This window comes from Eptesicus fuscus, chromosome 8 (assembly GCF_027574615.1).
Source record: "Eptesicus fuscus isolate TK198812 chromosome 8, DD_ASM_mEF_20220401, whole genome shotgun sequence".
Lineage (NCBI taxonomy): Eukaryota > Metazoa > Chordata > Mammalia > Chiroptera > Vespertilionidae > Eptesicus > Eptesicus fuscus.
The window spans coordinates 95607727-95630962 of NC_072480.1; the positions used below are offsets into that span (position 1 = coordinate 95607727).

The window sequence follows — 23236 nt, forward strand, 5'->3', positions numbered from 1 at the left end:
CCCCTCGGGGGACAATGTGTCTCAGACCCTGATCGTAGTGATCAATGGCTTTCCTATAAAGTGAGTCTCTGCACCCCAATTTTCTAAATGGAAAGGGGATAATTGGGTAGGTTTTGTAATACTCCTTCCAGTTACGTACGATTCCAGGTTCAAAGACATAGGAGAAGCCAAAATCGGTGCTGGAAGTCTCCAGACTATGTCCTAGCTGAGAAATTTCAGAGACAGTGACTAAAGTAAAACCCACACACAAAACCTGCCCCTCTAGGATCAGTGTCACTGGATTTAGGCATAAAACCTATGAACTCCCACGGCAGAGACACTCGCCCAGTGTGGGGAAGAGAGAATAGGGCGAGGAGGAGGGGGAAGCCTAGGGAGACAGCAGAAGATTTGAATTTTATATAGCTCCTGTGAGTGAAAGAAGTCGGACAAAGTTAACAGAAATCATGGGCCTACATCATTACCACCTTTTTACAAAGAAAGAAACTATGGGTGATATGCAAAAATAGCCCCATTTAAAGATGCTACTTCTAATCCCTCCAGTAGCATAATGGTCACTGTGACGGCCTTTCTCTGTCCTTTACGACTTGACTTTCCCTTCTAAATACATTATGGGAAGAAAGGGGTTTTTATTTAGTTTTTACATAAATCTGTTCCTCAGAACCTCAAGTTGTCAATGCCTGTCCCTCTCAGCTGCTTTCACTTCAGCGAGTCAAGCCCCTCTGTGCTTCTGTGGTGGTTTCAATTTTCCATGCGGGGAAGCCTTGTCTTGCTTTGTTCACCACATACAGGGTGTCCCCCCAAAAAATGTATAGACACACTTCAATAGCTGAGTCTATTACATTTTTAAATGAAATGTATTTTAATAAACACGGCCTTTATAATGATTCAAAGTGTGTATACATTTTTGGGGGCACCCTATATTCACTCAGTATTTTCGAGACGCTGTGCTGGGAATTGGCTATCCTTGTGTTTTTAAAAGGTGTCCTGCCTCAAGGAGCCTACAGTCTAATAAGAAAAGACAGGTAAATAGCAACAATGACATAGTAAACCCTGTTCTGCAACAGGCGCTTGACCTAGTTACTGATCTTCCACACACAGACTCATTTAATCTTCTCAAAAGCTCCCAAAAAGGTAGGTGGTGGTGTCTGTGTTTTATAGATGAGAAAGTCAAGCCTCAGACAGATTAAGTAACTTGTCCAGAGTGACAGGGCATGCCACTGGGGAAGCGAAACCTTGAGGTCAGCTCTGCCTGACTCCAAAGCCTTGAGTCTCTTTTCCTGCAATGTGATTCTTGTTCTAATAAAGGGATATTCCTACTTCAATTATTATCCTATATAGTAAAAGGGTAATATGCAAATCAACCGAATGGCAGAACGACCAGTTGCTATGACGTGCACTGACCACCAGGAGGCAGACACTCAATGCAGGAGCTGCTCCCTGGTGGTCAGTGTGCTTCCACAGGGGGAGCACCGCTCAGCCAGAAGCCTGGCTCACGGCTGGCGGGCACTAAGGATGTCAGAAGCCCACTCCCCAGAGGGAGCAGGCCTAAGCCATCAGTCGGACATCCCCCGAGGGCTCCCGGACTACAAAAGGGCACAGGCTGGGCTGAGGGGTCCCCCTCCCCCGTGCACAAATGTCGTGCACCAGGCCTCTAGTCCATTATAATTGTAGTTAATGGATAAAAGTTAGTCTCTGTTTGTTACAAAAATGGATAGGATCATAACTCTGCTCCTCCTACCGGCTAAGGAAATATAAATGCTCACAGGGACTAACAAAGTCAATTCTTCTCTACTTCCTCCAGGCTATTCCTTTTTTTTTTTTCTTAATTTATCTTTATTGTTGAAAGTATTATATATGTCCCCCCTTTTCCTCCCCATTGACCCTCTCCACTCTGCCTACCAGACCTTCACCTCACTATTGTCTGTGTTCATGGGTTATGCATATAAGTTCTCTGGTTAATCTCTTCCCACCCACCCTCCCCCACTTTCCCTCTGTGATTTGACAGTCGGTTCCATTCTTCTGTATCTATGGATCTATTTTGTTCATTAGATTCCACATATGAGTGAGATTATTTCACTTAGCATAATACTCTCCAGGTCCCTCCATGCTGTCTCAAAGGGTAAGCGATCCTTCTTTTTTATAGCTGCATGGTATTCCATTATGTAAATGTACCACAGCTGTTTTTATCCACTCATCTACTATTCCTTTTTATACCAATATCTTTCCTCTTCAATCTATTTCTACTCAGAAAATAAGTTGATAATAATGTTATTGCTTTAAAGAGGCTGTTAATATCAATCACAGATCAAGTCATTAGCAGAGAGGGGAATTTTCTTAATCCTGTCATTTGACAATTACATGAATTCTTGTTTAAAATTAAAATTTTAAAAACCCATAAAACTCTGAATGTGAGTTCTCTGAAATAAAGTATACAGGAATTAAATTCAATATCTGCACTTGTCCAGTTTATTTCATTTTCCCCATCAGCAAAGTAAAAGTGCATATGTTTGTGAAGATCAATTAATATATTTACAAAGAATATTAGTCTACCTGATTTTTTGAAATTACTAATGATTACTGTGGGCCAGGTGTGGTTACCATTCATTATCTTCTTCAATCCTCTCAAGGATGCTCTAGGGCCACTGATAACCTCACTTTTCAGATGAGGAAACTGAGACTCAGAGACGGTGCCCAATTCAAGGAGCTAATAAGAGGCAGAACCAAAAAATCAACTGAGGACTATTTATTCTCAAAATCCATGCTTTTAGCTACCTGTGTTGTGCATCAATAAGATGATGATAATAATGGCAATAACCATAATGTGGGAGTGCCTATTGTGTAGCAGGCATTGTTTAAAGAGCTTTGCATACACTAACTCATTCTGTCTTCGTAACAATCATATGAGGCAAGTACTGCCATGATTCTTATTTTGTTAATGAGAAAACTGAAGCTCAAAGGAGATGTGAGTAGCCACCCTGCTGGAGGCAGTAGAGTCAAATTCCATGGTGGCCAACCACCTCCAGAACCTTGCTCTCAATCATTATGCTCTTGGCAAATATAGATAGAAAGACAAACTATTTATACCGGTAGGTAATTGCCTCTTATAATGAAATGCATTATGATTTATATTCATTTCTTCAATGTATGGTATTTAATCAGAAGCCATGAGACAAGGATGCTTAAAATAATTTCCACATTTGCATGTGTCGTTAGTTTTATTCAAAGCTGGAAAATTATTGGCTTCCTAATCCACCATCCCTTTTCCTCTGATAAGTATTCACCATTTTAAGAAAGCATACGTGGAAATCTTAAAGGTTATTTAATATTCAAACTCAATACATCACTAGCCTTGACTATCTTTTCAAAATCACTCTTTCTCTAACAAGGACAAATTCCACCGTTCAATTGAGATGTTGAAAGCTCGGTGAACTCCATTGAAATGACCCTGTTCAAAGTTTTCCGAACAATGCTCTGGCCATGTACACTCAGAACAGGATAAACAATGGGTTCCTGTTTTGTATTTCCTGTACATTATTACTGTGTTTTTATTTCTCTTGATATCACCGATCATTAAATGTTAGTTTTAGGGAAAAGGAGCCAACTACTTGACTATATTTAGAGCCAGAAATATTCAAAAGACGAAGCTCCTGGGGCTTCCAACAGAATGGCTCTGTCTTTCACGGCAGTTTTCACTCCACTAGGAAATGACAATGGACAACTGTGGTAAGGCTAGTGGTTCATGTCCAGAAGTTCTTTCAAAACTCCTGAAACTATCTATTCCACGGTATCTTTTTATTTTTATTTCTTGATTGATTGATTGATTTCAGAGAGGGAGGGAGAGGGAAAGAGAGATAGAAACATCAATGATGAGAGAGAATCTTTGATCAGCTGCCTCCTGCACGCTCCCTACTGGGGATTGAGCCCGCAACCTGGGCAAATGCCCTTGACTGGATTCGAACCTGGGACCCTTCAGTCCACAAGCTGAAGCTCTATTCCCTGAGCCAAACCAGCTAGAGCTCCGCGATATCTTAATGGCAGGCCTACTAGTCTACGACTGTCTTTCGGACAGCACAACGTGACAAAATTGTTATTAGATGATTGTGTCTGGTATGTTTCCAGCTTCAACAAACAGGTTACTTCAAGACAGCCATTTGACCAGGGAAGGGGTTGGTTTGCCCCAAACACCAAGAATCACAGAGTGTGTTCAGCTCTGCCATCCCTCCCTTAGCATGTGCCTCTCAGAATGCATCTGCATCTCCATCCACTAGGTAAAAGGGTAAAGCAGGCTCTGTGTTGTTACTGCATATGTGAAATGTCTTGCTTATAGCTTATTAGCCAGCACAAACTGCAAGGGAATCTTGGAAGATAAGTTTCCAGATAGACATATAGAGTAAAGATCAAAGCGAAAATGGATCCTTAATAGGTAGACAGCACTGTACTGTCTGCCCCAACTGTTATATGCTTAATTATTTATTTTAAAGAGTAATAAGTGTGGAAATGGTGACCTGACTATAAAATAAAACATATCACTGTGAACCTTCAATCAAAAATTATGCTGAGTACTATGCTAAGCAAAATAAGCCAGTCAGAGAAAGATAAGTATCACATGATCTCACTCATATGTAGAATCTAGTGAACAAAATAAACTGATGAACAAAATAGATCCAGAGACATAGAAGCATGGAACAGACTGTCAAATCTCAGAGGGAAGGCAGGGGAGGGTGGGTGAGTGGGAAGAGATCAACCAAAGAACTTGCATGCATATATGCATAACCCATGGACATGGTCAATAAAGTGTGAAGGCCTGAGGTGGGGAGCAGGGGTAGGTTAGAGGAGATTAATGGGGGGGGTGGGTGGAGAGAATGGGGACATATGTAATATTTTCAACAATAAAGAATTTTAAAATTTAAAAAAAAAGGATCCTGAAAGAAATCATTGCTGAGAAAAAAGACAGCATACCTTCCACTGGAGAGTAGTCCAGTCCCAGCTCAGCCCCAAGACTATAAACAAAGATTTTCCCCCCTTTTTCTGTAAAACTCAAATATCATTACTCATTTTTTGATATTTCTAACATGCCTCTCACGTACTATCTTATTTGTTGTGTTTCCTTTGGTGACTAAGACTATTGCAGTAGGTTGACCTTGCTGGTTAGAGCATCCCCTCCCAAGTTGTCCTGTATCTGGCATAATAAAAGTGAAAATACTTGCAGGCACACCGAGGTAAACCAATGAGGCTGCTAATAGCCGCGGGTGACTGGTGCAGGAGCTCCAGCTGTCGGGTCTCACCTGGTCACCTGACAACTGAGGGGATCGGTACTGCAGCACCACCTGTTACCCACTCAGGACACACCTTAGGTCTCACAAAGAGCAGGGAGGTCTGGATTAGAGGACAAAATATTAAGGTTCCCATTTCCAGCCTCATTCATTTAGGAAGAAGTTTTTCTCATGCACTTGATGTAATGAACCTACAGCTCCTTCTACCCTTGAATGTCAGTCAGCACCTCCTTATTGTCCTTTACTCATCCTTCATGTCTGACTTTCAAGGACACTTTTCTAACATCTTGTGCATTATTTATTGGTGTGACTATCCCTGTGAAATTAACATCTGTGGTCATAGTAATGATGGAAATGTGCCGTGGGTTGTTGGGTTAATTAGTTCATTTTTGGAATGCCTCAGTAAAGATGTATTTCGTGCTCTACCTTGGTGACTTCAGATTGCCTCACAAATTTATAAATAACATGTACAAATAGTACATTTTCAAACACTCATAAGCTCTAACTAGCATTCCTCTGCCCAGGGTAGAAGAATTTACACAGCCTCTTCCAAAACCATAGGCTAAGACCAGCCCCAGCCTGACTTGCTTTGTAGCTTCGGCCACAAAAAGCTCTCTTTTCCTCGCCTGTTGAGATCACGTGACCTTTGCCGGAGAACAGATCACAAATCCCCCAGCATCTGTCAGTGACCAGAAATTCACTGCATGGTTATAACTAATGCACAATATGGGCATGAGAAAGGGTTTCATGCCCCCGGAATGGCAGTGGACTGACCAGGTAGAGTTGCTGGTGTGATACTTCATGTCTGTCTGTCTGCCTGCCTGCTCATAAAGTATCTTACAAACAATATCAGATATAACTTTCAGAGGTCCAGGTGGTACAACTATCTAGCAATATACAGACAAATATGTAATTCTCGCAACAACCCTGACGAGGAGAATTTTTTACCAGGGACCTCACCTGAGTGATCAATGCACCCCAGTAGAGGATGACGAGGTTGTGGAAAAGGTCTGGGATGTGCTGTCTGAGGCAGGAAACCTGAGTTGTTTCCAATCTATTTCCAATCTTGTTGCAAGTTATTAAGTTAATAGAACATATTATACCCTGAGAGGCAAAAAAGTAACATCTGCCTTTTACGACAAACATGTAGCTTCAAAGCAACAGGTTTCGGAGTCCTCTCAGTTGCAACAGCTGCTTAGTTAGAAAACAGTGGGGTTTTTTTTTTGCTTTTTACAGGAGAAAATAATTATTTTACAAGCTCTGACACATAAATAACAAAAATGCCATTGCTTCATGCCTTCTGCAAAAATTACTTAATTATTGTTGAGTTATTTATTCAACAAATGCATATCGAGCACTGACCCTGTACCAGGCACAAATCCCTGGGTGAGGAGTCCGTATGATGGACGGGAAAACAGCAGCTTACAGGCTCATGGAGGAGAAATACACAAATCAACCACTCAAGTGCAACTGAGTTTGACCCTCAAGGGAATGAAGAATACGATTCTTCAAGGAAAAAAACACACCACAAAAACCTTGACCTTGGCTGGCTCAGAGAAGCCCTTCCTGAGGAAAGGACGGGGACACTTCAGCTGAGGGCCCAAGTGCCCTTGGGCATGAACTGCTGAGCAGGAAAGGCGTTCCAGCGACCGGGAACAGCGCACTAAAAGGCCCCGAGTGTGGCCCATCCCAGGAACTGAGAGAAGAGCAGAGAAGCTAGAAGAACTGGAGCTAAAAGAGCGGCAGCGGGGTGGGGAGGGGAGCGTGGGTGGAGATGCCAGAAGAGACCAGATCATGTGGAGCCGCTTTTAGAACGCTTATCTTAAAGATTTTTAGACCATATCTAGCAACTGTTGCATATGCTCACATTTCATGAAATATAAATATCAAGAGAAGCTAAGTCATGGTTATGTAAAACAGCAGAGGCGCTTTTTAATCCATATGGGAGTCAGATAGTACAGCTGAAAACATGTTTTAACTAGAAAAGTGAGTTTTAACAAAGGGTATAAGAACTTATTTCTGTACAATCTCTTGCACTGGATACTAGCTCTTTAACATCCATGAAGATTATCACCTTATTTGATGAAGTTCAGTGCCAAATGACATGTGGATGGCAAATCACCTCCTAAAACACATCTTCCTCACAGCAGTAATAGGTAGTAGGAATTACGGACGATTTGACAAACTTCAAGTAATCGCATCTGTAGACGTAGATTGTGGGGTGGGGGGTGTTGTCCAATGTAATTTACATTAAGTCCAAGCAAAGGCATAGACTTGAATTTTATTATTTTTAAATTTATGTTCATTGTCGAAAGCATTACAGATGTCACCTTTGTTTGTTTTTTACCACTGACCCCCTCCACCCCTCCACCCCTCCACCCAGACCTTCACCACACAATTGTCTGTGTCCTTGAGCTATGCATATATGCGTATAAATTCCCTTGTTAGGTTAATCTCTCCCCATTCCCCTCCCCTTCCCACTGAGATTCCTCAGTCTTCTACCTCTCTGGATCTATTTTGTTTATCAGTTTATTTATTATTTATTTTTATTGTTATTGTTTAAACTTTAAAGTATTACATATAGTAGCATATATATCTCCTTTTTTTTTTCCCCATTGACCTTCCCCCAGCCTCCCCACCCCCTATCGCATGCCTTCATCCCCCCCCCCCCCCCCAGTGTCTTGTGTCCATTGGTTGTGCTTATATGCATGCTTGCAAGTCCTTTGGTTGATCAGTTTATTTAGATTCCTCCGCCTGTGCCTCAGGGCACAAGCATAGAGACCCACGTGACTGGTCTGAAATCCCCACTCAAGTGCATTTATTCATTGCTGAGCTCCCAGGGGACTGGGGTCCCTAGACGGCCTGGCCCACAGTAAGTGCACGATGCTCCGAAGCCTCCTCGTTTTTGTTGCCTATGCTTCGCTTCGTTTCGCGTGGTTGACACAGACAAGCGCAAAAGATGTTATTGCGCTTCATCTAAGCCTTCAGTTTGCACCCACCGTGCCTGCCGTCAGGGCCCACCGGTTCCTTTAATCGGCATCATCTGATTTCTGTCCGCCGGAGAATCTGCCTGCCTTTTCCATACGACTTTGAAACCCATGCCAGTGTGTCAGGCAGCCTTGCCGCCTCTCCCTAAGCACTCCGATGTCTAAGAGAATGACACATTGTTCTCCTGGAATAGTAGACAATGCTGCGAAACCCGCATGGGCCGGGAAGCCGTCAGCCATTTATAGAGCAGCTCCCTTTTCAAAGGGCTGCAGGGGAAACAGGACCTGGAAAACAATATTCATGGGAAAGCTGCATGCACTTCCTTCCTCCCGAGATCCTCTCAAATAATAAGAAGCGATGAGGACTCAATTGAGAATTCTGAGTTCTCCTGGGAAAAAAATTTTAAACAGCTGTCAAAGGGCTCCCAGAATACATGTGGCCCGTCAACAAGCCACGCACATCAACATCCCTGGAAATTGTCGTGATGTTTGAAAAAACGACTATCTTTGGCCACATATGGAAACATATATGGAACACATATGGAACATACGTGCATAGTTATTCTACGTTTTCATTATTTAACCAACATCAACACTTACAACGTGCCAGACTTTTCGACATTCCTTTAAAACACCTATTTTGATCCTCACAACAACCCAAAGAGGTAGGTCCTTGAGAGAGAAGGAAACTGAGGCACGGGGAGGTGAAATCACTGGCCCAACGTTACACAAAAGCAGCAAGACCAGGATGCAAACCCAGGCCCTCTGTTCTTCAGCGTTGTGCAGTTCTTAAAAGTTTTCTGAAACAACCAACCAATTCAGTGAGAAGAAAACTGTCTCTGCATGCAGAATCGGGCATTTTAAATGTTACCGATGTGGGCAGCTTTCTCTCCCACAACGATGGTTTTATTTATTTATTTACTTACTTACTTACTTACTTACTTATTTATTTACTTATTTTGGAGTCACCGGAGCACACAAAGCTCTGGCGACCCCCTGAAAAAGTGAGGCGTCACTTAGCAAACTGGCGAGATCATTCAGAGTAGTGGGCACACTCGTCTAAGGGAAGGACAAGGTGCCCCGGAGAACCAGGCCTCTCTCGCCCCCGCACCCCTCTTTCTGACGTTTGAACAGCTGGAGCGTGGAGTTCACAAGGCCCTCTCCTGAGATTAAAAGCCCCCTGGGACAGCGTGGTCTGCGTCAGCTCTGCCTCAGCAGACATGGTTTTAATCGGACCAATACTGAGCCGAGAACAATCCCCATTTTTATTGTGTGCTATGGAGGGAGAGAAGGAAATGTAGAACCACGCTGACTTTCCACACTGCTGTCCGTTTCTTCCCCTCCTCACCCCGGAACCACGGTTCCTGCTTGAGCCTCTGAACCTGATCCAGGCCGGGAGAGGTGAAGGACACCGTCAGCACGGCGGCCTGTCCCTCATGACTTGCACCGGCGTTCTTGTGCCCAAGTCCTTATTGTCCAGACCCTGCGTCTCCACCCAGGTGACTTGCCTAGCGTTCTAGTTCCTCTGAGACCACCGCTATGCGCGGCTTTATTCACTCTTGAGCAGCGAGGGTCCCCTGTCAGACCTGAGGAAGCATAGGTCGCTTCTTACCGGGACCCTCACCCAACCTCTTGCTGTCAGTTTCCACTGTCCCCACCATCTGCTCAGGCCTTGTCCTCCTAGCACTGGACAACGCGCCCTGCCCCCCCCCCCCCCCTTACGCACCAAGCAACTAGCCATCCCTAGGAGGAACCTGACTGGTTTCTGGATCCTGACCTCTGACACCTGACCTCTGACACCACTGCCCATCAAACTCTCAGTGCTTGCTTTTACATCAGAATCACCCCATGAGCTTTTTAGATATGCAGATGCCTGGATTTCATCTAGATTACTTAAAGCAAACTTTCCAGAGGTATGTCCAGGATACTGGTATTTAAAAGAATTCTCTAGATAAGTCTCATTTGTACCCAGGGAGGAAAGACACTACTTTATACCAATTTCTCTCAAATTTCAGTGTGCATACACACAACCTGGGGATGTTGCTGGTTTAGTCGGTATGGGTAGGGCCTCAGAGTTACAACTTCTGAGCAAGATCCCAAGTGATGTCTTTGATGTTGGTCCACGAACCACTCGTTACTGTAAGGCTCAGTGGTTCTCAAAGTGTGGTCAAGAACCACCTGGGGACTTAGAGATGCAAAATTCCAGGACCCACCCCAAACTTACTAAGTCAGAAACTGGGGGTGGGGCCCAGCAATCTATGTCTTGACAGTTTTGAGTCCCACCAGCCTAGATGGCACTTCCCAATAGACATTCATGCGAGGCACATACATTATGTAAAAATTTCTAGTTGTCAGTTTTAAAAAGGAAAAAGAAACCGGTAAAGTGAATTATAACAAAACTTTTTTAACCCTATGTGTCTGAAATATTATCATCATTTCAACATATGCCAACATAAAAATTAATTTGGTAGTACACGTACTTTTTCCATAGTAAGTCTTCGCAGTCCAGTGTGATTTTTACTCTCATATGCTGTCTCGCTTCTTACTGGCCACATGATAAATGGTCAGTTGCCACATGAATCCACCATATTGGACAGCCAACTCCTACACTTATAATGATCACAGCATGAACTTTTATTGAATGCCTGCTATGTATCAGCCATGACTTAGCCAAGCATCTTATGTGCATTATTTATATAAACACTACCACAACTCTGAGAGGAGGGGTGATGTACGAAGCCCTATGTAGTGTTTCACCAATATAAGAAGCCCACTTTAATAGAAGCATTTCCCAATTATTTTAAATCTACTTATTTGTTTAAAAAAGAAAGAAAGAATGCAAATAGAATCATTAAGATAACTACAATTAGTACAATTGTTAAGACATCAATAGCTTATAAAAGGCATAGTAGTTGGATAAGTAGAAAAGTCCAAATTTGTTATCCTCTAACCTTTTAAAATATGCCTTTTTAAAAGGTTAGAGGATAACAGAAAATGCACTTTTCTGTGACATCAAATCTGGTGAGAGGTGCTATGGACAGGCTGGTTGGTCAATGGGACCCTTGGGGAACAAAGGAGACCTTTGGTGAGTCCCATGGCAGGATAAAATGTGTGCTAAATGGAAGCAGCTAGCAGGTCATAATCTGTTCATTCAAGGGCAGGTTTTAATACAAAATGACTCCAATGATAAAACCACGCACCACATAATGACATGTACATCCACGACAGACCTCATATGCAATGGTTGTCCCATAAGATGACAAAGCAGCTGAACATTTTCTATCGCCTGGTGATGTCACAGTCCTCGTAGTGTCATAGCCACACACATGTGTTTGTGGTGATGCTGGTGTAAGCAAACCTCCCAACCTGCCAGTTATATAAAAGCACAGCTCATACAGTTACGTACATCACATGATACTTGATGATAATAATAAATGGCTATGTCACTGGTTTGTGTATTTACTATACTACACTTTCATCATTATTGTAGAGTGTACTTTTTCTCCTTATACACAAAACGGGCAGCATCCCATCTAGCAACTAGAAAGGGGGCTGTAAGGGGTTGTGCAAAATGGAAGGTTTTTATAAGAAGAGGGTGGGGCAAGGGAGCTATTGAAAAAAGAAATGATTATTTTGGGGTCAGGCCACCTTTCTTTGGGGGGACAGAGGGGAAGGGTTTTTTTATCATGCAGGTTGCCTCTTCTTTCTACGAGGGATGGAGAGGGGCCACAGTGGCAGGTAACCTTACTGGGGCTTGACCAGAAAATCAGACCGGTTGATTAAGATTCCTTTTCTGGAAGAGGTTGAAATTGCAATTGGATCAGGTATTCACCTAGGTTTGTTACCATGGGCTTTTATCGGCGGTGATGCCCTTTGGGGGCCTGTGGGTTTTCTTTAACCCCGTAAAACAGCGCGGCACGCTACCCAGGCAGCAGCCTCATCCATCGCCTGCGTTTGCCACATCTCTTGTTAGCGTCATTTGTCTGTGGTGCTTGACATCCTCTCAGTTTGTTTTGTACAATAACCTGCTGTACAGGTTTGTGGCCTGGGAGCAAACAGCTCGGTGATTAGTACGCTGTTCCAGCTAGGTTTGTGTTAAGTGCCTCTGAGATGTTCGAACAAGAACGAAAGCACCTAAAGAAGCATTTCTCAGAACACAGCTCCATAAGATTGTAGTCAAACGTGAGGCAGTGTATTGCTGTGGAAAGCAGGCCATTTGGAATTTTAAAATAATAGTTGGTTTGGTAGTCAAATCGTTCATCTTTATTAGTTCCCCTAACTTCCATTTTTCTCAAGGAAGGCTGATATTTAAATGCATTTTCTATTTATGATAAACTACTATAAGGAGGAAAAAGTAAAAACAATTTAAAATTTTCTATCTGAGGCTAGCTTTCATTTTTTGGTCAGAATTACCATTTGTCATTTTGACCAAGTAATGTAAATATCCTATTTTAAACTGACAGATAACTAAGACATATTATCCTATGACCATTTAAAATAAATGAATGGGAAAAAATGCATTATTCTATAGAGATTTTTAAAAACCCTGCTATATATATTTTTTAATGAAGTTAATCTTATTTTAAAATGTTGATTAGATATTTCAAACTTAAGTTGTTATTTTTTATATTTAAATATCTGCATAGCTTTAGTATAAGTGTATTATGCTGAAGGATTTCATATTTTACCATAGTACTTGAAATAGCAGTCATATCTTTTTTTAACATAGCGTGCATAATCCTCAGTATTTTCTATAATCAGTTTCAGTGTCTCTCTTTAATTGCAAGGAAAGAAGTGGATTTGATCTGAGTGTCTAGTAACCAACCTTCATCCTATTAATTATATACTATATCATGGTGGTTTTTATACCAGACTAAGGTCATAGAATCTTTCATCTCTCAGCAGAACTCATTGACTGCTAAGCATTGTCTTCGTTATGGGGACTGGGGAGTTGCAAGGATTCAGGGTTTCATCCACCCAGAATAAAAGCTTTTACAAAAATACCTAAGTGTTTCCTTTGTAGGAAGTAACTAACTTTCCTTCTCAGGGGTGTTAAAGGAAGAATGAAGCAATGGAAACCAGGAGTTGGTCTGATGATGCATAGCATTTTCCTTCAGTCATACTATACAGAGACCTCATCTCCAATTGCTATGGTTTGAATAGTCTCATAGTGTGAAAAAAAAAAAAAGAAACTGTGAACCAATTCTATTTTTATTCTTGCTGCATTTGTGTGCTGTAAACCATTGGAAGCAAAGATGCTGTATATTTGCCCACTCTATTCTTGAAGTGCCTGGCATATACCAGGTTAAAGAGTACGTCTCACAAATATTTGCAGAATGAGTGCATGCGTGCATACATGAATACAACTTCTAGATCTTAATTTATAATTCTAGAAACAAAATGAAAGGCCCTAGATTGCTGGCCATTGTTGGTGACTCAATCTGGATTATGTCTTCACTGGCCTTCGTGGGGAGAGCAGGGGGAATGGGAATCGGTGTCTGTCTGCATCATGTCACTGAATGGTCCCCAGTCGCTGCCAACAGATAAGAAACGTCAACAGCTTAACCAAGTAGCTTTCAAAAATAGCCTCCTTGATGAAACTGGCAATTTGGGTGCGTGCTAGAAACAAACCATTTGTCTTCCATCTGAAGAAGGTTCGGCTGACCACAGATATACCTACCAGAGAGATGGAACTCTTTTTTTTTTTTTAAGACCCGTACATAAATGAGCAAGAAAATATCAGATTCAAAGCCTTCCCTCTCCATAAGGCATGAACAGAAGATCTTATTTTCAATGAATCTGGCAAATCATTTAAAAAAAAAAAACAAAAAACGTGGGGATCATGGCTAGGGACTCTGTTTCTTTAAGATTCCAGTCAAGGTTTTTACTTGTTTGTTTTCAATAGCGCTGGGCAGTTTTCCTCAACATGTAAATGACTGTTTGCACAGGACACCACGTTGTGGGCTTCCTGGTCGGTGTCCTCCCCCATCCCCTCCCGGGTAGGGAAAGGGGGGTGTGGCGATTCCGACCAGATTTTTTCATCCCTTAGCAAGTCACCCCCCCCCCCCACCCCCGGCTGCTGTTAATGCTGAAAATAGCTCAAAGGCGCTCAGAACGGTAGCACCACCCAGCAGCTGCGATCCCTTCGCTCCCTCATTTGCCTCCTCTCTTGCCTCTTGCCCCCGCTTCAGACACTTGGATTGGATGTGATCTGAAATCTCTGGAGTTCGAGACCTTCTGAAAAAAAGGGCTAAATAAACCATCTCTACATGTAAAGGCCACCGACTCCTGCTTCCTCTGCTCAGAGCGACCGAGGCGCCCGGCTGCCCGGAGGTAAGTTTTCATCCTACAGCCATGGCACTGGCTCCGGAGGCGCTTCTGGCGAATGCTTTGGAAATCAGTTATTTCGAGTGCACAGAAGCGGGGGCTGCGAACGGTCTCCAGGTAAACGGGGTGCTCCCCATTACAGCAGGAGGCTCTGTGCATGGGGGGCGGGGGGGGGAGTGAGGGGGGAGCGATTTTAAACTTTTGCTGCACGATCTGTCCCCCGCCTGTGCCTGCGCAGCCCGGACCTCCCCGCCCCGACCCCACGCAGCCGGCCCGCCTGGCAGGCTTCGCAGCGCTGTTGTTCAGACTGCTTCCTTCTGTCCACCTTCCTACGGGCATTTTTTTTATTATTATTTTTTTAAGGAACAAGATGCAACCGCCCGAGTAAAGAAAAATCTATGAGTAGCTGTTCTTGAAGGACTGGGAGCAGGCTCTCTTTTATTCTGTTCTGGGGTCGATCGCCGTGCGCGCAGGCACTCCTGGTTGGCAGCGGCGCAGTTTGTTGGTGGTTTGCTTTCTGCGTGTTCCTGGCACGGCTCGCCGGTCGGGTCGGGTCGGGTCGGGCCGGAGGATCCCTTCCCCAGCGGGGAGTCCTGCTGGCAGGTTTCTCTCACGTGACGATGTCATATTCTGGAGAGCTCCCCGCGCCCCCTCCCGCCGCCCCTCCGTGTGCGCGCGCGCGCCCTTCTGCCGAGTACTTTGATCTGTGGACTTTAACTTCAAACGCAGCGTTTGACTCTGATGGCGGGTGTGTGCTGGGGTCGGTGAAAAGTCTTTTTGTTCGGTGCTTCCAAAGCATTTCCTGGAGGTGATCTATTGGGGCTTTGGTTCTCTCTCTCTCTCTCTCTCTCTCTCTCTCTCTCTCTCTCTCTCTCTCTCTGCTGCGTCTTGGGGTGTACTTGTACGGAGACACCTACCTGCAAGGAAGAGCCTCTCTCCCGGCCAGCCACCCGCCCTCCCCCGCCGCTGGATCCCCCGCCGCCTCCCAATCACCACGTGTCTCCGGGCCTAACTGTTGCCTTTTACCATGAACACAGATATCCTTGGTATTGACTGATTCTCGTTTCCAAAACAGTCTATTGATATCGCAGATCACATGTCAAAAGAAAGCATGCATTTTAAACACACGGTGATCTTCTGGGTAACTTAAAAAAAAAAAAAAAAGGAGAAAAACAATTAAAAAGAAAGAAAGGGAAATTTTTAAAAAGGAAAGCTGGGGTGGAGGGAGGGGGGACCCCTTCGTAGCCAAAAGCCTGTTATGCGAGTGAAACTTCTGCTGAATGAGGGATAAGGAATGAAAAAAAAAATATTTCCTGAAATAGGCCATGTAGCACTTTCCAGCCATTCAATCAGCTTTTAAGTGTTTTCTTTAAAGAAAATTTGTGTGTGTGTTACACTTGTTTGTTATCCTTTTCTTCCCCCACTCAAAGTAGAGAGAGGGAATTTTCAAAGTCCTCAGCCAGATACTCAGTTTGACTTTCCTGGCAAACTGTCCCCACCTGTTCTGTTGAAGGTTAGGGCTAGAAGGAGCCCAAAGCCGTCTGGGGGCTGTTTAAGTCCCAGGCCAGGACTGGGGCTCCCGCACTCTGCACCTTGCTGAGAGGGAAGGGAGCCAGTGGCCGCAGGACCGGAGGAGGTTTCGGAGGGGAGGAGCTGGCGAGAAGGCTATGGGAGAGGTTCCTTGGGATCAGGTGCAATAGAGCCTCTAGAATGTGGACTAACAGTAAGAAAACTCAGACATGTTCAGTCCAGTTTTCATTCCCAAAATCTGGACATTTAATTGCTAACCCCTCCCCCCCCACTTCAAATTTGCATTATAAGGAGCATACTAATGATCACATTTCTGTGATGGGTCAACATTTTAAATCCTCCAGTTATTTTAAGCGTGTACTTCCCTGCCTTTGGGGGGCTGGTATGCCCCTCCCCACCCCGCCCCCCCCTTAGTACTAGGGAGCTCTCATGGGGCATCGCTGAGTGCAAATGTCCTGTCACAGGCAACACAAGTTCAGGTGCAGAGTCCAATGGCCCCAGGATGACATGGGTCAGGAAGGTGTCAGACGGCCCATTCCATTCTCAGTGGGCAAGCCATTGTTTGCTGAGCTGCTGCTGTTCTGTTTCTTTGTGTCTCTTCGCCCCTTCATTTTCCTCTGAAACTTTGGATGGTCTGAACGTGAAACTCCAGGTGAAAGCTCGCCAAAGCCACCGAGTTTCACACCGCTTCCTCATGAAAGAGGGATTCTACCCGGCCTTGCCCGAAACTTGGCCCACGTTTTGCCAAAAGTTTCGTGCTTGTCCGCGAGGCTGGATCTGAAACCTAATCCAAAGCCAGGTGACTCCTAGGGACGTGGAGGCTTCCCTGTCTGAGCATAGAACCTGTCAGGCAAGGCCGTCCCTTATTTTCACGCCTCCCGTGTCACTGCGTGGGTACACACCTTTTTTTCCGCCAAGAAACTCCCATTTGTTCTGTGACATTGGAAAGCCAGGTTCAATCCTAATAGGAGTTTTTATAGCTGTGGTATTTAAGCATTGGCAACTCTGAGTCTGCAGTTTAAATTCCTGCACAGCCTGAACCACAGTGGTGTGAACATGTTGGTATAACTCAGCTGAAGGAAGTCCCCGGAGAGTCCTGGAATGCCTTTCTTTGCTTAAATATACCTCTGTGCCCGTGAGGAACAAACAGTAACAGTTTGTCCTGGTCCGTCCACTTTGACAGTATGCTTTTTGTTCACGCTCCAAAGGTGGTGTCAAATAGATTGGTGGAAAAAAATAATAAACTTCCAGCTAATTTTTTTTTTCGCCTGCTCAAGTGATAGACTCCTAAGGAACATTGTAAGCATTGAAAACCTCAGTAATGTTATTTGTGATGTAGACTGAGAATAAAGGGGTACTCAGCAGAGTCCATTTCCATCAGAAAAGGGTGGGGACTTAGAGCTGATGGGTGTAATGAATGGTCAGACAGGGCCAGGTTGTGAAGGTGTGTGGTGGAGGTGGAGGTGGAGGTGGGTGGAGAGGAAGGGGGATTTGTAAACTGTGTTCAGCAAATCTATCACGTCTAACATAAAAATAACCAAGCCCAGGATCCAAGCACATTCCTTCCTTTTGTTGATCATCTAAGTTTGTGTTGGGCGAATGTTGAATTTTTGGGGGTATTATTATTATTTTTTCATTGAGGACAGCAAAGATTACATTCTGATCATTAGGATTCCAGAAATGAACTCATTTGAAGAATTTTCATAAAAATGACCTCCAATGAAAATATGACCATGGGGAGACCTACGCAGTTGAAAGTGAACCTGCAAGAGCCAGCCTCGGGAAGATCACGGGTCTGTGCCCACGAGAGATGCTAAGCCCAGGAAACTATGAGTTAATGTGTCATGTGATTAGTTGGAGGGTTTCTGAACTCATTTGAAGAATTTTCATAAAAATAAATTTGCGACCGCACTAAAGATTTAGGTGGACTGAATTTAGTGACATTTATAGATAGTTATTTATTACAAAATTAAATGACGAAATTTGATTTTGAACATTTTGTAGTCAGATTTTTGTTTAATAAACTAGATCATTGAAGATGCAGTATGCATCTTAGCAGGTGATTTGCAAACTGACTGTCACTGATCCCGTACTACATAGAGCATTTGAAAAGCTCACAATAACAAATCGTGTGGGTCCTCCATGTAGGAGCTGCACTTTAACACTGACTTCGCTATTCATTGCGTAGCATTTACCAACATATCTGATTTTTATATCCTAAAACTAGTGCAATGAGTAGAGGAGAGGAAGATGTTCAAATGGAGGTGCTAGAGAGAAACAGGAGAAAACAATCAGGACCATCTGGCAAGGGGGCTCACTAAACACAGAAAGGCGGAAGGAGCTCAATATTTTGAAAACAACCATCAGCCAGGTTGGTTGGAAAAGAGAAAGGGCGAAATACCAGGTGGCAAATAAACACCAAACTTGTGGATATGCAAATTTTCTTCACATCATAATGTGATCTTTCAAGAATGACCACACTAGTCATTGAGAATGCAAAAATCAGTCTCTGACACATCTTCTCTTGTGCTTAATTTACTGTCAGAAAATGGAGTCCATATAACGCTTATCCATTCCACAAGGATATATTATTAAAACTTAAGTGTATAGACACATGGCATTTATGTTCTTAAAAAAAAAAAATTCGTATCCGTCTGATCAGACCATGATGTCACAAAACAAAGTCCTCCCTGATAGACCAAAGAGGATTATTTGCCTGAAACAAATAAACCATGATTTCCAGGAAAGTCATCATGCTCCAACTAAACCTTTATTTGTTATTTGGATGTTATCATTTTCTCTGAAATAATGCTTTAATCATTACAATGCCAAAACACCTCAATGGTCCCAAAGCATTATCTCACCTACCCACGGTGGACTGTCAAAAAGATGTGGGCGTTTCTTGTAGGTTTATACGTAGACAGTGTTGTCAGGAGACGGGTCCCCTTAAAGCCTCCCTCATCCTGAGCTTTATCATGGAGTAGGAGACCCTGGTGACCCCCTGAATCACTCTGATCCCCAGGGGAAAGTGCAGCCCACTGGGGCTTGAGTTAAAGCAGAGAACAAAGAAGGCAACTCTTCTGTATTTGGACTGAGGCCTCCCTACGTCTCTTGCTCTAACTTTTCTTTTTCTCATGGCTTTATCCCTCTTTTCTATTATTTACACTTCTCTCTCTTTTTTAAAATAAAGATTTTTAACTTATTTTTTATAGAGAGAGGAAGGGAGGAAGGGAGGAAGGGAGAGGGGAGAGAAACATTGCAACCCGGGCATGTGCCGGGAGGACACCCAACTGAGCCGCACTGGCCAGGCCTCCTCTTCTCTTATTCCGGCAGGAACAGAAGTCGTCCCTGCAGACTTCACCATCCTTGAATTGGAGGAGGAAAAAGCCCCAAGGTCTCTAGCTCTGTGGGCCGCCAGTTTCACTCACATGGCAAAGCTCGCCCATGGGCCCCTGAGTTAGAAGAGCATTCTCATGTGTCTCACAGTTAGAGTTTGTGTTCAGTAACTGCCGAATAATTCGTATCAGAACAAAAATAAAATGGGCATGAGCGCAGCCCTTTAGGTCAGAATGATAGATCAATTTTTTTCAACCAAACTTTTTATTTTAGAACAATTTTAAACTTATAGAAAAATTGTAAAGATGGAACCAGAGTTCTCATATAGCCCACGCCAAGTTTCCCCTGTTAATAACATCTTACATTACTATGGTAATTTTGTTATAATTAATGGACAATACTGACACTTGATTAACTAAAGTTCATACTTTATTCCTATTTCTATAGTTTTTGCCTAACGTTTTTCTTCTGTTCCAGGATCCTATCCAGAATACAAGAATACAGCCCTGGCTGGTGTTGCTCAGTGCTTAGAGCCTCAGCCTGTTCAATTCCCAGTCAAGGGCATGAACCTGGGTTGCAGGTTCAATCCCTGGCTCAGTACCTGGGTTGCAGGTTCAATCCCTGTGTGGGAGGCAACCAATCGATGTGTCTCTCTCACATCAATGTTTCTCTCTCTCTACCCCCTCCCCTTCCTCTTTCCCTCTACTCTCTCTACAAAATCAATGGAAAAAATATCCTTGGCTGAGGATTACCAAAAAAAGAAAAGAATCAACCAATGAATGCAAAAATAAGTGGGACAACAAATGATTCTCTCTCTCTCTCTCTCTCTTTCTCTCTCTCTCTCTCTCTCTCTCAATACAGCCTGGTGGGACAGTCAGATAATAACAGTTGGTAGGAGAAGATGGATGATATAGAGGTCCACAGTGCAGGATACTGTATTACATTTAGTCATCATGTTTTCTTAGATTCCTCTTGGCCATAACAATTTATTTGCCTTTCCTTGTCTTTGTTGGCCTTGATAGTTTTGAGGAGTACTGGTCAGGTATTTCATAGAACGTCTTTGTATTAGAATTTGTCTGTTTTCTCATGATTAGATCAGGGTTATGGGTCTTGGGGAGGAAGACACTCTCAGTACCTCACATCAAGGATACATACCATCAACGTGAGGTAGCACTGTAGATGCTGACCTTGATTACCAGCTGAGGGAATATTGGTCATGTTTCTCCACTGGAATGTTTCTCTTCCCCCGCCCCCTCCTCTTTCCATACGGCACTCTTTGAGAAGTAACTTTGTGCAGCCCACACTGATAGAGAGTGGAATTATGCTCCTCCCCCTGGTAGAGCATCTACATAAATTATTTGAAATTCTTCTGTGTGGGAGATTTGTCTTTACTCTCCAATTTACTTAAGTTCAATCATTTACTTATATCAGAATGAATGCATAGATATTTATTTTATACTTTGGATTATAAATCAATACAACTTTTCTTATTTTGTTGCTCAAATTTTTCCAGCTTTGGCTATTGGCAGCTTTTGCTTGGCTCCTATGTCCTTTTGACATATTCCCGTCATTGTGAGTTTTTCTTTTTCTTTCCCGGTATCACAAGATACTCCAGGCTCATTTTATATATTTCCTGCCTCAGTCTTAAAATCAGTCATCTCTTCAAGAAGCCCTGGTTTCTTTTATTGAAGAATGGTATTACAAACCAAGACCAGGGCATCCATTTTAATTTCTGAATATGACCTTATCAGCCACTTATTTTTTAAAGAAAATTTTCATTTTGTTTGTGAATTTTCAGTTTGTAGCTGGAAATACATTGATGTGGTATAAAAAGATAACCTTTCTTGCTTTTCCAGATTAATAGGCTACATGTGGCCCTTGCATACTCCCCTGTCCATCATTTTGAAACAAATTCAATTAAATATGATCATCTCTGTTTGTCATTGTTAATTTTGGTGGGAGACTCATAGTCTCAGTTGTGGTCCTCAAAAGTCTTAAACGAAGTCTTAAAAGGTAGAAATCCATTGTTTCTTCCTTAAATAAATGTAAGGACATCAGGCATTATTTACAATTTGATCTATCAAGACCATTAAATGAATATCGGATTCTGTTACCAAGCCTTCCACTTACTCTAAGAACTGTGCCATAGACAGATAAACATCCTGGTGGGACAGTCAGATAACAACAGTTGGTAGGAGAAGATGGATGATGTAGAGGTCCACAGTGCTGTCAAGCCACAGAGCTGGGGGTGAGAGTCAGGCATCTATAGTGCTTAAAATCAGAGATGTTATCATAGATGGAAAAATTCTATTTGAATTGGAATTTGGGTCAGATAAGAGGGCATTCAAATGTAAGAAGGTGATTGTGTCTAAAGACTCAGAAGAAAGACAGCTCAGTACTCAGAGAATATCCAGAAATCTGGTACAGCAAGAACTTAGGTCTGATGGAGTGTCCCTGTAAAGGAGTATTGGATTGGCATTCATTTATTGAGAAGAAAATTATCATAATTGGGCACATATGTTAGTGTTATTGCTGATCAACATTCAAAATGATTAGAAATGATACAGTGGGCAGCCCTTGAAGTAGATGTAGCTGAGAAGAAAGGGACAAAGATAAGAATAGTAGAAATGAGAGGAGATCAGCTGGTGTGGAGCATGAGGCGTTGGAACTGTACAGCACTGCCCCCTAGTACTTTGTCCTAGAAACTAAAACTCTACCTGCAAAATAATTGCACCTGTAATTCTACTTAATATTCAGTATTATCAGAGATAATGAGTTGTATTTTTATTGTTTCACCAAATGCATAGCTGTATCATATTCAATAACTACTTTGATTTCCTTAATTATTAATGTAGGGTGGTATTACTATTAATATGGGATTGGTCATGCAGGCATTGTATACCCAGTATACAGTTGAGGACAATGACACCCAGATAGTTGCTGCCTCATCCACATTGTATCCCTAGTAAAGAGCAAATGGTAGATTGACGCTCATGTCCAGATCTTTCAAAGTGTGCCATTCCACCCAGTTATAAAATGCAAAAGTATAAAACAGGTTAGAAACAATAGCCAAAGCATAACAAGAAAACTATTGGTTCAAGCAATAAGGGAGATAGTTTCTAATCATAGCAAATTTTAATTTTCTATACTTCACTAAGTAGAAAACATAAGCAAAAGGGAGATGAGGATTACAGAGAAAGACGTGAATGTGCCAATGGTATTAATGAACCAAAAGTTAGGAGTTGGCTGATTGAAACGAAAGATACAGGACAGTAAAAAGAATGAGGTTAGTAACTTGATACAGTGTAAATAAAAATAGTGTACTCTCTTATGATAGGTCAGTTCAATATTAAAAAGGATGGAATAGAAATATTGTTCTAAAGACAAAATTGGGCCTGAAAAAAGGAATTGAATTTAGTTCAATGGAAAAATACATGTACGATGTGTTTTCAAAGCATCGTATTTTGAATACTTTGAATGTTGCATATCCTGGTCCAAGTACAACTTTGAATTGGTTTAATTCTAGGAGAGCTGTTGCTCTTGACATGTATTCAGCTCAGTGCTACTTGGTTCAATTTTGCAAACCTAAGAAATTTGGTTGGTTTCAGATTTAGCTCCAAGTAGCATTCAGAAATTTTGATTTTGTTTGAACTGACCATTTAAATGTTTTAAAACTATTTGGCACTCAACTTTTAAGACAAATTCTTAATGTTAAAGACATCCATGAGTATTGAAAAAAGTTAAGAATGGGAAACTATAAAAAAAAAATATGGCCACCTATAC

The 23236-nt window shown here is 42.6% G+C and overlaps 1 protein-coding gene across 1 annotated transcript in view; it reads left to right on the forward strand.

Annotated features, from left to right (window-relative positions):
• The first annotated feature begins 14554 nt into the window (after positions 1-14554).
• SORBS2 (sorbin and SH3 domain containing 2) overlaps positions 14555-23236 on the forward strand; it is a 162713-nt gene continuing 154031 nt past the window's right edge. The window contains exon 1 of the mRNA XM_054720115.1: positions 14555-14593. The gene's annotated coding sequence lies outside the window, so the exon portion shown is untranslated. The remainder of the gene's footprint in view (positions 14594-23236) is intronic.